A 10,993-nucleotide genomic window follows, 5' to 3' on the forward strand; every position below is an offset into this window, starting at 1 on the left:
TTTACAACAAACTGAAATATGATTGGTGTGTTCTGATTTATTCCTCTGATTTTTCACATTAAAACCCCATTACAGGCTGGGAATGTGGCTTAGTGGTAGAGTGCTTGCCTAGCATGCACGAAGCCCTACGTTCAATTCCTCAGCACCACATAAATAGAAAAAGCGGGAAGTGGCGCTGTGTTTCCAGTGGTAGAATGCTAGCCTTGAGCAAAAAGAAGCCAGCGATAGTTAGTGTTCAGGTCCTGAGTTGAAGCCCCAGGACTGGCAAAAGAAAAAAAAAAAAAGAAAAAGAAAAAATCATTACAGCTGGGTGCTGGTGACTCACACCTGTAATCCTAGCTATTAAGGAGGCTGAGATCTGAGAGTCCTGGTTCAAAGCCAGCCTGGAAAAGTCCAGGAAATTCTTATCTCCAAGTAACCACCAGAAAACTGGAAGTGGAGCTATGGCTCTCTAGCCTTGAGCAATTACTCACAGAAAAAGCCAGAAATGGCCCTGTGGCTCAAGTGGTGGAGCACTATCCTTGAGCAAAAGGAGGCTAGGGACAGCACCCAGGCCCAGAGTTTAAGCCCTAGGACTGGGAAAAAAGTTACAACCTGCTGATATCCAAATATATACACAATGATAGTATATATAAGCTCATATTCATGCAATTTGAAATAATGTATACTCTATATTTTAATAACAACTGCTTCCAGATTTAAATAAAAATTGTTTCTACTTTTGCAGTTCAGTGATAGAGCACTTGGCTAGCATGAGGAGGAGGCCCTTGGCTCCATCCCTAGTTATCTGACAAATATGAAAGTTTTTCCCCTTTTCTACTATTTAAATTTCCTATAGTCAGAAATATTGAATGGAGAGTTTCAGAAATAAACAACCCATACCTTTACAATAACTTTTAGTATAGCATACCATGACTTTTTTTTCACTATTAGCTATTGTTAATTTCTGTCTATGCATGGTGTCTAATGTATAAATTAAACTGAATTGAAGGTATAATATTTAAGTAAATTAAATAATAATTACTAGATTGGATAGTACAATAGTAGTTAGACTAGGTTAGTCCAAAGTCCAGGAATTCACATTAGGACAGAGAAAAAAGATGTTATCCATAAGACCATGGAAGACAACACTCCAATACATCTTTAGCCATCTTGAAGATATTGGTCTTAGGTTAAACAGGGAGAAATGAGATAGGTGGTAAGAATGTGATGCACAGTTAAAACAGTCCCAAGTCACAGGTATGGCCTAGTTGACTATTAATAATCTCAGTCTTTGTCCTTAGAGAAGTTGTTATCCACTAGAGAAAAGGAGCAGGACTAAGCTTCCTGGAGGGTGGTCTCCTAAGCACTTGACTGTTTTCTTTAAGATGATAAAAAGATGACCTTGCTTGTTTGAGGACAAGTTTACCCTTGTTACAAGATGATTAATGGTGAATTTTGTTTTCCTGGAGCCCAGGATGATTCTACAGTGACTGCAACAGAGACTAGGCAGATCAAAGGGCACATATGGCAAGGTGCAGGTGAAGCTGAGTGTTCAGGTCTTAGTTAATTAAAAAGACTAAAAAAAAAAAATCTTTTAGTCAAGCATTTCTCTAACACACCTGAGGCTGTGGGTTCTTCCTCAGTACCAAATATAAACTAACAGTTTGTTTCATAGGTGTGTTCATACAGGAAAACATCTTTTACACAGGATTTGGTTCTATCAGTGATTTCAGACATCCCCTCCTTCATGGAACCAGTGAGGATAATTTTGCTCTATAATTTGCCAACTTCTTTCTTAGAGCGAGTCATTCCAGCCTGTATCATCCTGTGACTAGAGTTCTAGGCCAGTGGCCAACACCTGTCAGGTTCCATCACTCACCCCAAAACACTGAATAAAGAGAGTAGTGGCGGGCAGAGAAGATGGGGCTTGTTACATGCAATGGCAAGCCATAGAAAGAGGCAATGGAAGTGTCTCAGGCCTTCCTTTAGGGTATACAGACGTGAGTTTTAGTTTTAAACAGGAAAAGATTTGGTGCTGGGGATGAGAAGTATGCATAAACAGTCTCAGGCAAAATGTAGCCTTGTTGATCATTATCTCAGTTCTGGTTCTGTGAGGGGAAGGGTTAAAGAGAGGTTATGGCTGTCCTCCTTGAGGGAAACAATCTGGTTCCCATGAGGTGATTACTCTGCTCATGGACAGGACAGCCTCTTCTTTATAGGTGCATGTGCTCATCTGAGAGGTATTCTGTGCTTCTAAGCTCTGCTGTTCCTTTCCTTGAGGCAGACTCCCTGTGTCATAAAGATGTTGTCAGTCCTGTCCTTCCTAGAAACCAAGGTGATTTTCAGGCCTGAGTTAGAGACAGATACAAAATGAAAGCAGGGGGCCAAGCTTTTATCTTGTTTCTAATTTGAGGATCCAAGCAAAGACTAAGTGCTTTTTAGCAAAAGCAGAGTTCCAAGTACCTGTTATATTCCTAATTGAGGAATAATGCTTCATAGGGTTATAGCTGAGAAATAGGAAATTCTGAAATGCCTTCATTTTAATTACCCAAGGCCAGCCAGAAGACAGAAGAGCTAGAGAGAGGTTGGATGTGGTAAGCTGCATGTTCTTTGTGTTCTTGAAATGTAGGAGACTCAAGTTCTTTCTAGTCCTAAGCCCCCATTTTAGATGTAGCCCCAACCAGCCCAGAAGGCATGGTTGATTCTCCTTAGGGAAGGCTCCCCAATGCAAAGATGGCTAGCTTTGCATAAACACCATCCCTGTTATCTATTGCCAATGTAGGTTCCCATACTACATAAGGATTCAGTGGAAATTTCACACTGCTGCTGAGCCTTGTTAGGGAAGGTTGTAGGAACTCAACCCAGGTCCCATTTCCTTCTGGCTAGCATCCATTCCAGTTCAGTAAAGTCCTTTTATTTCAAGTATCTCTTTGTCTCAAGAAATTTGTCTTAACATAGCAGTAAGCTGATGATGACTCTAAGGAAAGTAAAATAATAGCTTATTCAGAGTAACCATGGCAGGGTAACAGTTGAGCTTGCCCTGAAATACATATTCCCTTGTGGAAGAGGTGACAGGAATTTCTACAATCACGGAACAAAAGAAAGTCAGTTACATTGGTGAGAAAGTCAGTTAGGCAGCTACAACTAGGTGATAAACCTAAGGGTTTAGATGTCAGAATTATAAGTGTGAGGGTTGGCAGAGGCTAGAGGTCTGCCGAGCTCAGTGAACTTTACCTCACAGTCACCAGAATGTTAAGACTGTAAAAAAGTCAAGACCAATAACTATTAAAGGACCTAAAACAGCCCAAGATAATTTTGGTTCTCAACATGTAACACTGTTGTAATAGAGCATCTCCACTATCCAAAATACATGCCACTTCTTCAGAAAACTTCAACTCACAAGGTCAAGGATAGATAGACACATCATCAGCACAGACATAATGTGAGTCTCCTATGTTGCATTGGGAAAGTTACTCATCCTCTCTGTGCCTCCATTTTTTTTCTCTTAGTTTTTACAGGAAACCTTTGTTACCTGTAGCACACCACAAGACAGCTTGTGACCAATAGGAGGGAGGTCTGCATCCTGTGATGCTCCTGGTGTCAGGAGCTCTGCGTAGTGAAAGAACAATAGGCAGGAAATCTGGACACAGCTTGATCCTTGTACAACAGCATTCACTCTTTACGCTCTGAAGACTAACAGTGTTCTGCAGCATTATAGGCCTTCCAGGACTGGTGTTGGAGGCTGGCAAAACCCTGTTGTAGCCAGCCTCCTCTTGTCCCCAGACTGATGTTCAGGGCCTCCTCATTATTTCCCCCTTCCTCCCCAGGAAGTATATGATTATAATAAAACACTAAGAAGAACAGTAAATACACATTTCCTTTCCCAGCAAAAGCTATTTTAAAACTCCTTTCTGTCTGGTGTCTCATATGGATAATTTCCAGAATCTTAATTTACATGTGTAATATCTATTTTATTCCCTTTAAAAACTATTATTAAAGGTATTAAAAATCATTACAAACACTTCACCACCACCCCCGCCCCCCAGTCCTGGGGCCCAGGCACTGTCCCTGAGTCTCTTTGTGCTCAAGGCTAGCACTCTACTACTTGAGACACAGTGCCTCTTCTGGCTTTTTTGAGTAGTTTATTGGAGATAAGAGTCTCATTGGGATTTTTCTGCCTGGGCTGGATTTGAACCATGATCCTTAGATCTCAGCCTCCTGAGTATCTGGGATTACAAGAGGGAGCTACTCACATTTGGCTTAAAGGCACTTATTAAAATAGTAAGGAAGACTTGTATTTGGGACATGTGTAAGGGCTATTGCAATGAGTACTCACGGGGAGGGGGAGGGGGATGGAAGGGGCTGAACCCAATCATAGTGAGGGCAGGTTGGGGTTTAAAGCCAGAAAGCAGGTGGGGTGAAAATCTTAGAAAGATGGAATAGGGGGTAGGGAGAAGATCCTGGAAGTTGACCAGGTACCCAAGGTGATCAGATGTCCAGGATCATGAGGATTCTCCTTCTCCTTCTCCTCCTCCTCCTCCTCCTCCTCCTCCTCTTCCTCCTCCTTCCTCTTCTTCTTCCTCCTCCTCCTCCTCCTCTTCCTCCTCCCCCTTCCTCCTCCTCTTCCTCCTCCTCCTCCCCCTTCCTCTTCCTCCTCTTCCTCCTCTCCCTTTTCCTCCTCCTCCTTCTTTTCTTCTTCCTCTTCCTCCTCTCCCTTTTCCTCCTCCTCCTCTTCTTTTCTTCTTCCTCCTCCTCCTCTTTTCTTCTTCCTCCTCCTCCTCTTCCTCCTCCTCCTCTTCCTCCTCTTCCTCCTCCTCCTCCTCCTCCTCCTCCTCTTCTTCCTCCTCCTCCTCCTCCTCTTCCCCTCCCCCCCCAATTTTGCCACTCCTGGGGCTTGGACTCAGGGTCTGGGAGCTGTCCCTGCGCTTTTTTGATCAAAGTTAGTGCTCTACCACTTGAGCTCCAGCTCCACTTTCAGCTTTATGGTGATTCACATAGAATTTCCTGTCCAGGCTCGCTTTGAACTGCCATTCTCAGCATCTGTTTCACCAGGATTCTTTTTTCTCCTGAGCCTTGTATATGCCAAACACAGGCTCAAAGGTGTACAACTCAAGTCCTATCTAGCTATGGCACCATCATTGTTAAATATGTATTCAATGACCCATGTTAAAGGTGATCAGACATGGTCGGGGGGCAGTAGGGGCAGACTGATAGATGGAAAAGGAAGTGTTGCTGAAAGCAGGGCAGATGAAGACATTGCTTGGCTGTGTGTGTGTGTGTGTGTGTGTGTGTGTGTGTGTGTGTGTGTGTGTGACATGGACAGCCTTATGTCTTTGAGTCCTTACTTCCTGAAGCAAGCTTCTGCACTACATATATGTTCATTAAACTTGCCAGCTTTCTTCTCCCTGATATGTCTTCTACTGTAGGGATCTCAGCAACGAACTCAGTGATGTACTTTGGTATAAATGTCTTCTCTGGAAAAGACTTCAATCCTACAGCTAGCAAGAACTCTGTCAAAACCTTCAAGGTCCCAGGAAGCCTGTAGGGAATGTGCAGCTACTAGAAAGGACCCTTGGTCATTTACCAGCACTGTGTCTCCCTCTCACCTGACAAAAACGGACCAGTAGAACTATAGCTGAAAGAGTCATGCTCTGTAAAATTCTCCTTGCCCCATTCCCAAAACACAAATTAAGTTAGGAGATGATGAAAACATGATTATTTATTTTTGTGCTGGTCCTAGGGCTTGAACTCAGGGCCTAGTACTGTCCCCAAGCTTCCTTCCACTTGTACTCTTATCACTTGAGCCACACTCTATTTCTGGCTTTTTGGTAGTTAATTGAAGGTAACAGTCTCAGACTTTCCTTCCTAGGCTGGCTTTGAACAGTGACCCTTAGATCTCAGCCTCCTGAGTAGCTAGGATTACAGTCATGAGCCACCAGTACCTGGCAAAAGCATGCACATTTTTATTCTTGCTCTTGATGAGAAGTCATACATGCTAATAATGGTGGTGCTCTTCTGCTCTTCTGCCTCTATGCACCAGTTGGGCACAGCCATGGTGTGTGCAGCATTGTGAATTGTAGGACCAGTATATCTGATGTGTCTGTGGTCTCCAGGTCTCCACTATTCTGATGACCAACAAAGGAAAAGAAAGGAAGCCTGAGGCTAGGGGATGGAGGCTTCTTAATTCTTCCCTCTCCATCAGTCAGGCATGAAACAAAAAGGTACAAAGACAAAATGAAAATAATAACAGAAACCAAACTCAGAGGAGATGTAAGTCTGGAGAGAGATAGAGGTAGGGCAGGAGTCAGTACCTGGGGTGGGAGCTGTGACTGCATCAAGGCAAGGAAAGCAGGTCATTGGCAGGCGGGACCAGCTGGCTGAGTCTAATCCCTTGCAAAGTTCCAGGCCCTGGGGTGGGAGCTGTGACTGAGTGCATCAAGGCACTGGCAGCCTGGAGAGCATTGTGTCAAGCCTTGGATACCCTGGCCTAGCTGGCTGGGTGGGCCCCCCTGCAAAGTTCCCGACCCTGGGAAGCAGGGTAGTGTCTGGAGGGGCCAGCTGCCAAAGATGTGTCTACCACTAGGAAGGGTGAGGCTTATAATCTTCCACTCAGCTCTCTGAAGGATAGGCAGGAGAGGCCAGAGAATTGAACTGTCCTTTTCTGGACCAGGAAACACGTACAAACATTTGCATTTGAGAATTCCAAAAAGAAATTAGGTTGTCTGAATCACTGTAAGTGACCCCCAAATACCTCCAAGAAACTTTCAGAACCTTGATCTCACAGGTCACCCAGGGGCCACAGACAGTGAGGAGCAGGAAGACAGATCCATCAGTCAGCATCCTGGCAGGAAATAAGTGACATGGGCAAACCAGCAACTGAGAAGGTGCAATCTTCTTAAGAAGAATAATAAAGGAGGGTAGTAACAAGAAAGCACAGTAGCGCTTGGGGAAGCAACAGGAGAAAACAGTGCCCTCACTGTCACCACCCCAGGTAGGCAGGGGGGGCACTTCCAAGGAGAGATTGGGGGGTGACTTTTCATCAGGACAGAGAAGCAAGCTTCAGAGGAGCAAGGAGCAGCCAGTGAGCCCTCATGTCCTCAGGTTTCTTATGCAGCAGTTTTGGGATTAAGTAGGCTGTTAGGATCATAGCTATTCAGAGGTGTGTGGCTCATTCTAAGCTTCCCTTCCTTGGTCATTGCCTGAGTGAGGAGACGTTTGTTGAGGCAGTTATTGGCTGAACCTAGGATGCAGCTGGTTGCTGGCTTCCTTAGCAAGAAGTCTGGGATGTGTCCAGGCAAAGGGAGAGGGGAGCTCAGGTTCGAACCATGCCATCCACTCACTTGGGATTCTATCTTTCCTTCTTTTTGTTGCCTTTACACACACTGTGCAAGGCTTTTAGTTGAACTTATGTTAGGAGCAGGGAAAAGTATGTTTTTTTTCACCTTCTTATGAGTGGAAGTCCTACAGATGGATTTTTGATAGAAGCAGCGCTGCCTCCCCTCAGTTACAGACCCTTTACTATTAAGTCTGATGGGAGTGACAGTCATCTTAAAAGAAGTATAAATATTTTTATTTTCTTATTTTTCCCAGTTCTGGGAACAAATCCAAAGCCCTGAACATGCAAAGCACATGCTTCCCTCCTGAGCCATATCCCAGCCCGCTTGTTTTTGTTTTTCTGTGTTCTGTAATCCGTATCTCTTCCCTTGACATAATTTTATACAAGTTCCTGATTTTTCCCCTACATTTTATGAGGTTTCACTTTAAATTCACGGGATAGTTTTTGCCTTGTGTTTCTGGTTTGCAAATAAAGAATGCTCAGTGTTCACATGGGCATTATTATGGCAGCCACATCAGACTCCAAACACACTTGGTGACTACTGAGTTCTGCTCTGTGCCCAGCTCAGGCCCACTCAGCTGATGCTTGGTAGGTTTTGATCCAAATGGAGTTGCAAATCTACTTGATTGGAACCTTTCCTCACCTCTGTAACTTTGGCAAGCTGTATCACCATCGTTTCTTTCTGCACAGGAAGTGGTAGAGCAAGAGCTGAAGCTGCTGTCCAATGTCAGAGCACTGAATATAATCAATTACATGTACTTTGACACAAAGGAACTCAAAATTTGTTACCTCATACATGCTACGTGGGTATATTGACTAGACTGAGCTAGAAGAACTTGAGAGCCAACTAATGCAGGATAAACTTTCCATCTCAACCACTCAATAAAGTATACGTTTTCCTTTTTGTAAAGGGCACTCGTGTGAACCAGACATTCACACTGCCCTGTGGATGGCAGTAGTTCTGAACATAAAGCCCTGCCATCTGGCCATTTCTTCGAGTCTCAGATCTTTGTGGGACATCATGCCTGCATAGATAAAAGGCTTTTCTATTTATCTATCTTATAACAACTAGATCCACAGACAACCTAAGACCTTAGACCAACATAAGGAAGCAAGTTTTCCTTCTCTAAAACCCTGCATTTCCATTTTATGAGTGTTTTCCCCACCCTAGCTGTTTCAAGATCTAGTACATATAAAGAAAGAAACTTCTTAAGGTGGTATGTGGCTGGCAAGGTGCTGGCTGAGGACAAGATTCTCTCTTCACTGTGACAGAATTAAAGGGGGAATCTAGACACCACATAATAAATAAGTATGAAGCTGCTCTGTGGCAGCTCAGCACTAGACTTCAGGAATCACACCACTACCCAAAGCACAGGGACTTCTTTTAATCTGTTTGGCTAAGTTTTTGTACATTATTTTTTTTGTTTATTTTATTTTATTATTATTTATTTTTTTTGCCAGTCCTGGGCCTTGGACTCAGGGCCTGAGCACTGTCCCTGGCTTCTTTTTGCTCAAGGCTAGCACTCTGCCACTTGAGCCGCAGCGCCACTTCTGGCCATTTTCTGTATATGTGGTGCTGGGGAATGGAACCGAGGGCTTCATGTATAAGAGGCAAGTGCTCTTGCCACTAGGCCATATCCCCAGCCCTAGATAGAGGCAGATTATTATTATTATTATTATTATTATTATTATTATTATTATTTTGGCCAGTCCTGGGGCCTGGACGCAGGGCCTGAGAACTGTCCCTGGCTTCTTTTTGCTCAAGGCTAGCACTCTGCCACTTGAGCCACAGTGCCACTTCTGGCCATTTTCTGTACATGTGGTGCTGGGGAATTGAACCCAGGGCCTCATATATAAGAGGCAAGCACTTTTGCCACTAGGCCATATCCCCAGCCCCTTATTAATTTTTTTAAACATAGGGCTCTATGGTCAAAACACCAATCTGAAAACCACTGAGACAGACAACTCCTCAATTTCTGTGGGGCTCTTGAAGGGCATGGTTATACTCAAGGTCACAAAGCCAGTGGTTTGGCAGAACCAGGGCTATCCCCTGTGGTATTCATTGGGGCATCTAGATCTTTGGGCTCCAGTTGTTCTTCAGTCCTGCAGACCAGATGACATAAGCCTCTTAGATCATATGGACCAAGATCACTCCGAGGTCAATATGACTACAGACCAGAAACCTGCTTAGCCCAATTAGTCCATGGCTACATAGGAAAATCAATCTTTAGAAGTACCTAGCAGCACCCACTCTGTCTGTACATCATACTTCTGAAGGAGAAGCAGTCACTTAGAGAAATCAAAGGGCATAATAGCCATGCACCGGTAGCTCATGCCTGCAGAATCCTAGCTATTCAGGTGTCGGGCTCAGTTCGCCTCCCCTGGCGCGGGGACTAAGGCTCTGCTACGCTTCTCACAGCTCCCTTTCTCACCCTCTCCTCTGGTCACCCGACCCGCAGGCTAGGCCAGGGTGGAGTGGGGGGCCCAGGAAAGACCACAGGTGCACACGGCCAAACGAGATCGCTTTGCCTCCCTCCTTACACGTGAAGAAAGCCAGGCGTACTCGGACCTCGGAGATGCTTCGTGAGCAGTCTGATTTATTAAGGCGGGGGCAAGGGCTAATGGTAGGAATGGACGAGAGAGGGCAGATCGGCCAGGACGCTGATAGGCTACGAGCTTGTCATATGACCCCCTCATGAGCTAACGTCACTCAGAAAGTGCCAGGCCAGGGGGAGACTGGGGGCGCATGGGCTGGCGAGAAAGTTTGGGGGCTGTTCGCAAAGCCGGTTCTTCTGGTTCCGGACCCAGAGAATTGTGGCCTGCTTCCGCATTCCCCAGGGCTGGGGGAAGGGCGGCGTCTCGGGAGCTCTCCCAATGCCCATCCCCCGTCAAGTCCAAAGGCTGGACCCCAACATTCAGGAAGCTGAGATATGAGGATATTGGCTCAAAGCTAGCCTGGGCAGACAAAACCTGGAGACACCGATCTCCTACTAACCATCAAAAAGCCAGAACTGGAGGCATGGGCTCAAGTGATAAGAGTGCCAGACATTATCAAAAAAGTTGAGTAAAAGCACAAGGCCCTGAGTTTAAGCCCCATTATAGGGACTCAACGCACAGACACACACCCACAGAAACACACCCACCCACCCCGCCCCCCCCACACACACAACAAGCCCAAAGCAAAGAAACAAGATAGCAGTTGACTAAACCTCCCATTGTACCTGGAACATTTGTAAACAACAGAAACTACTTTCCCTCATAAAATTCTGACTGGTAGATGCTACAAGAACATGTGAAGTCCTGCTCCATGTAGACTATGGACAGAAAAGCAGGCACGTGATGCTGTCTCTACTCATCTACACCTGTGCCTGAAGTGTGCTCTGATTGCTGATTTCACTTTGTGTATTACGGACAGTGCAAGGTAAATAGCTGCAATGTGCTTTCTCATATCCTTTATAACTTCTGCTCTGTCAAACATCTGTTATCATTTTACTATTGCTCCTCATGGAATGTATCCCTGGCATTCTACATGATAACAGAAAACTCAGTCCCTGGATGTACTGACACAGTGACAATTTCAAAACCCAACCCTTGTGTCCCCAAAGTACAGTCACACTTGAAAGACTGTGGGTTTTATTTAAACAAAACAAAAAGAACATTTTTATACTTATTTAA

The sequence above is a fragment of the Perognathus longimembris genome, chromosome 21 (assembly GCF_023159225.1).
Source record: "Perognathus longimembris pacificus isolate PPM17 chromosome 21, ASM2315922v1, whole genome shotgun sequence".
In the NCBI taxonomy this organism is placed as follows: Eukaryota; Metazoa; Chordata; class Mammalia; order Rodentia; family Heteromyidae; genus Perognathus; species Perognathus longimembris.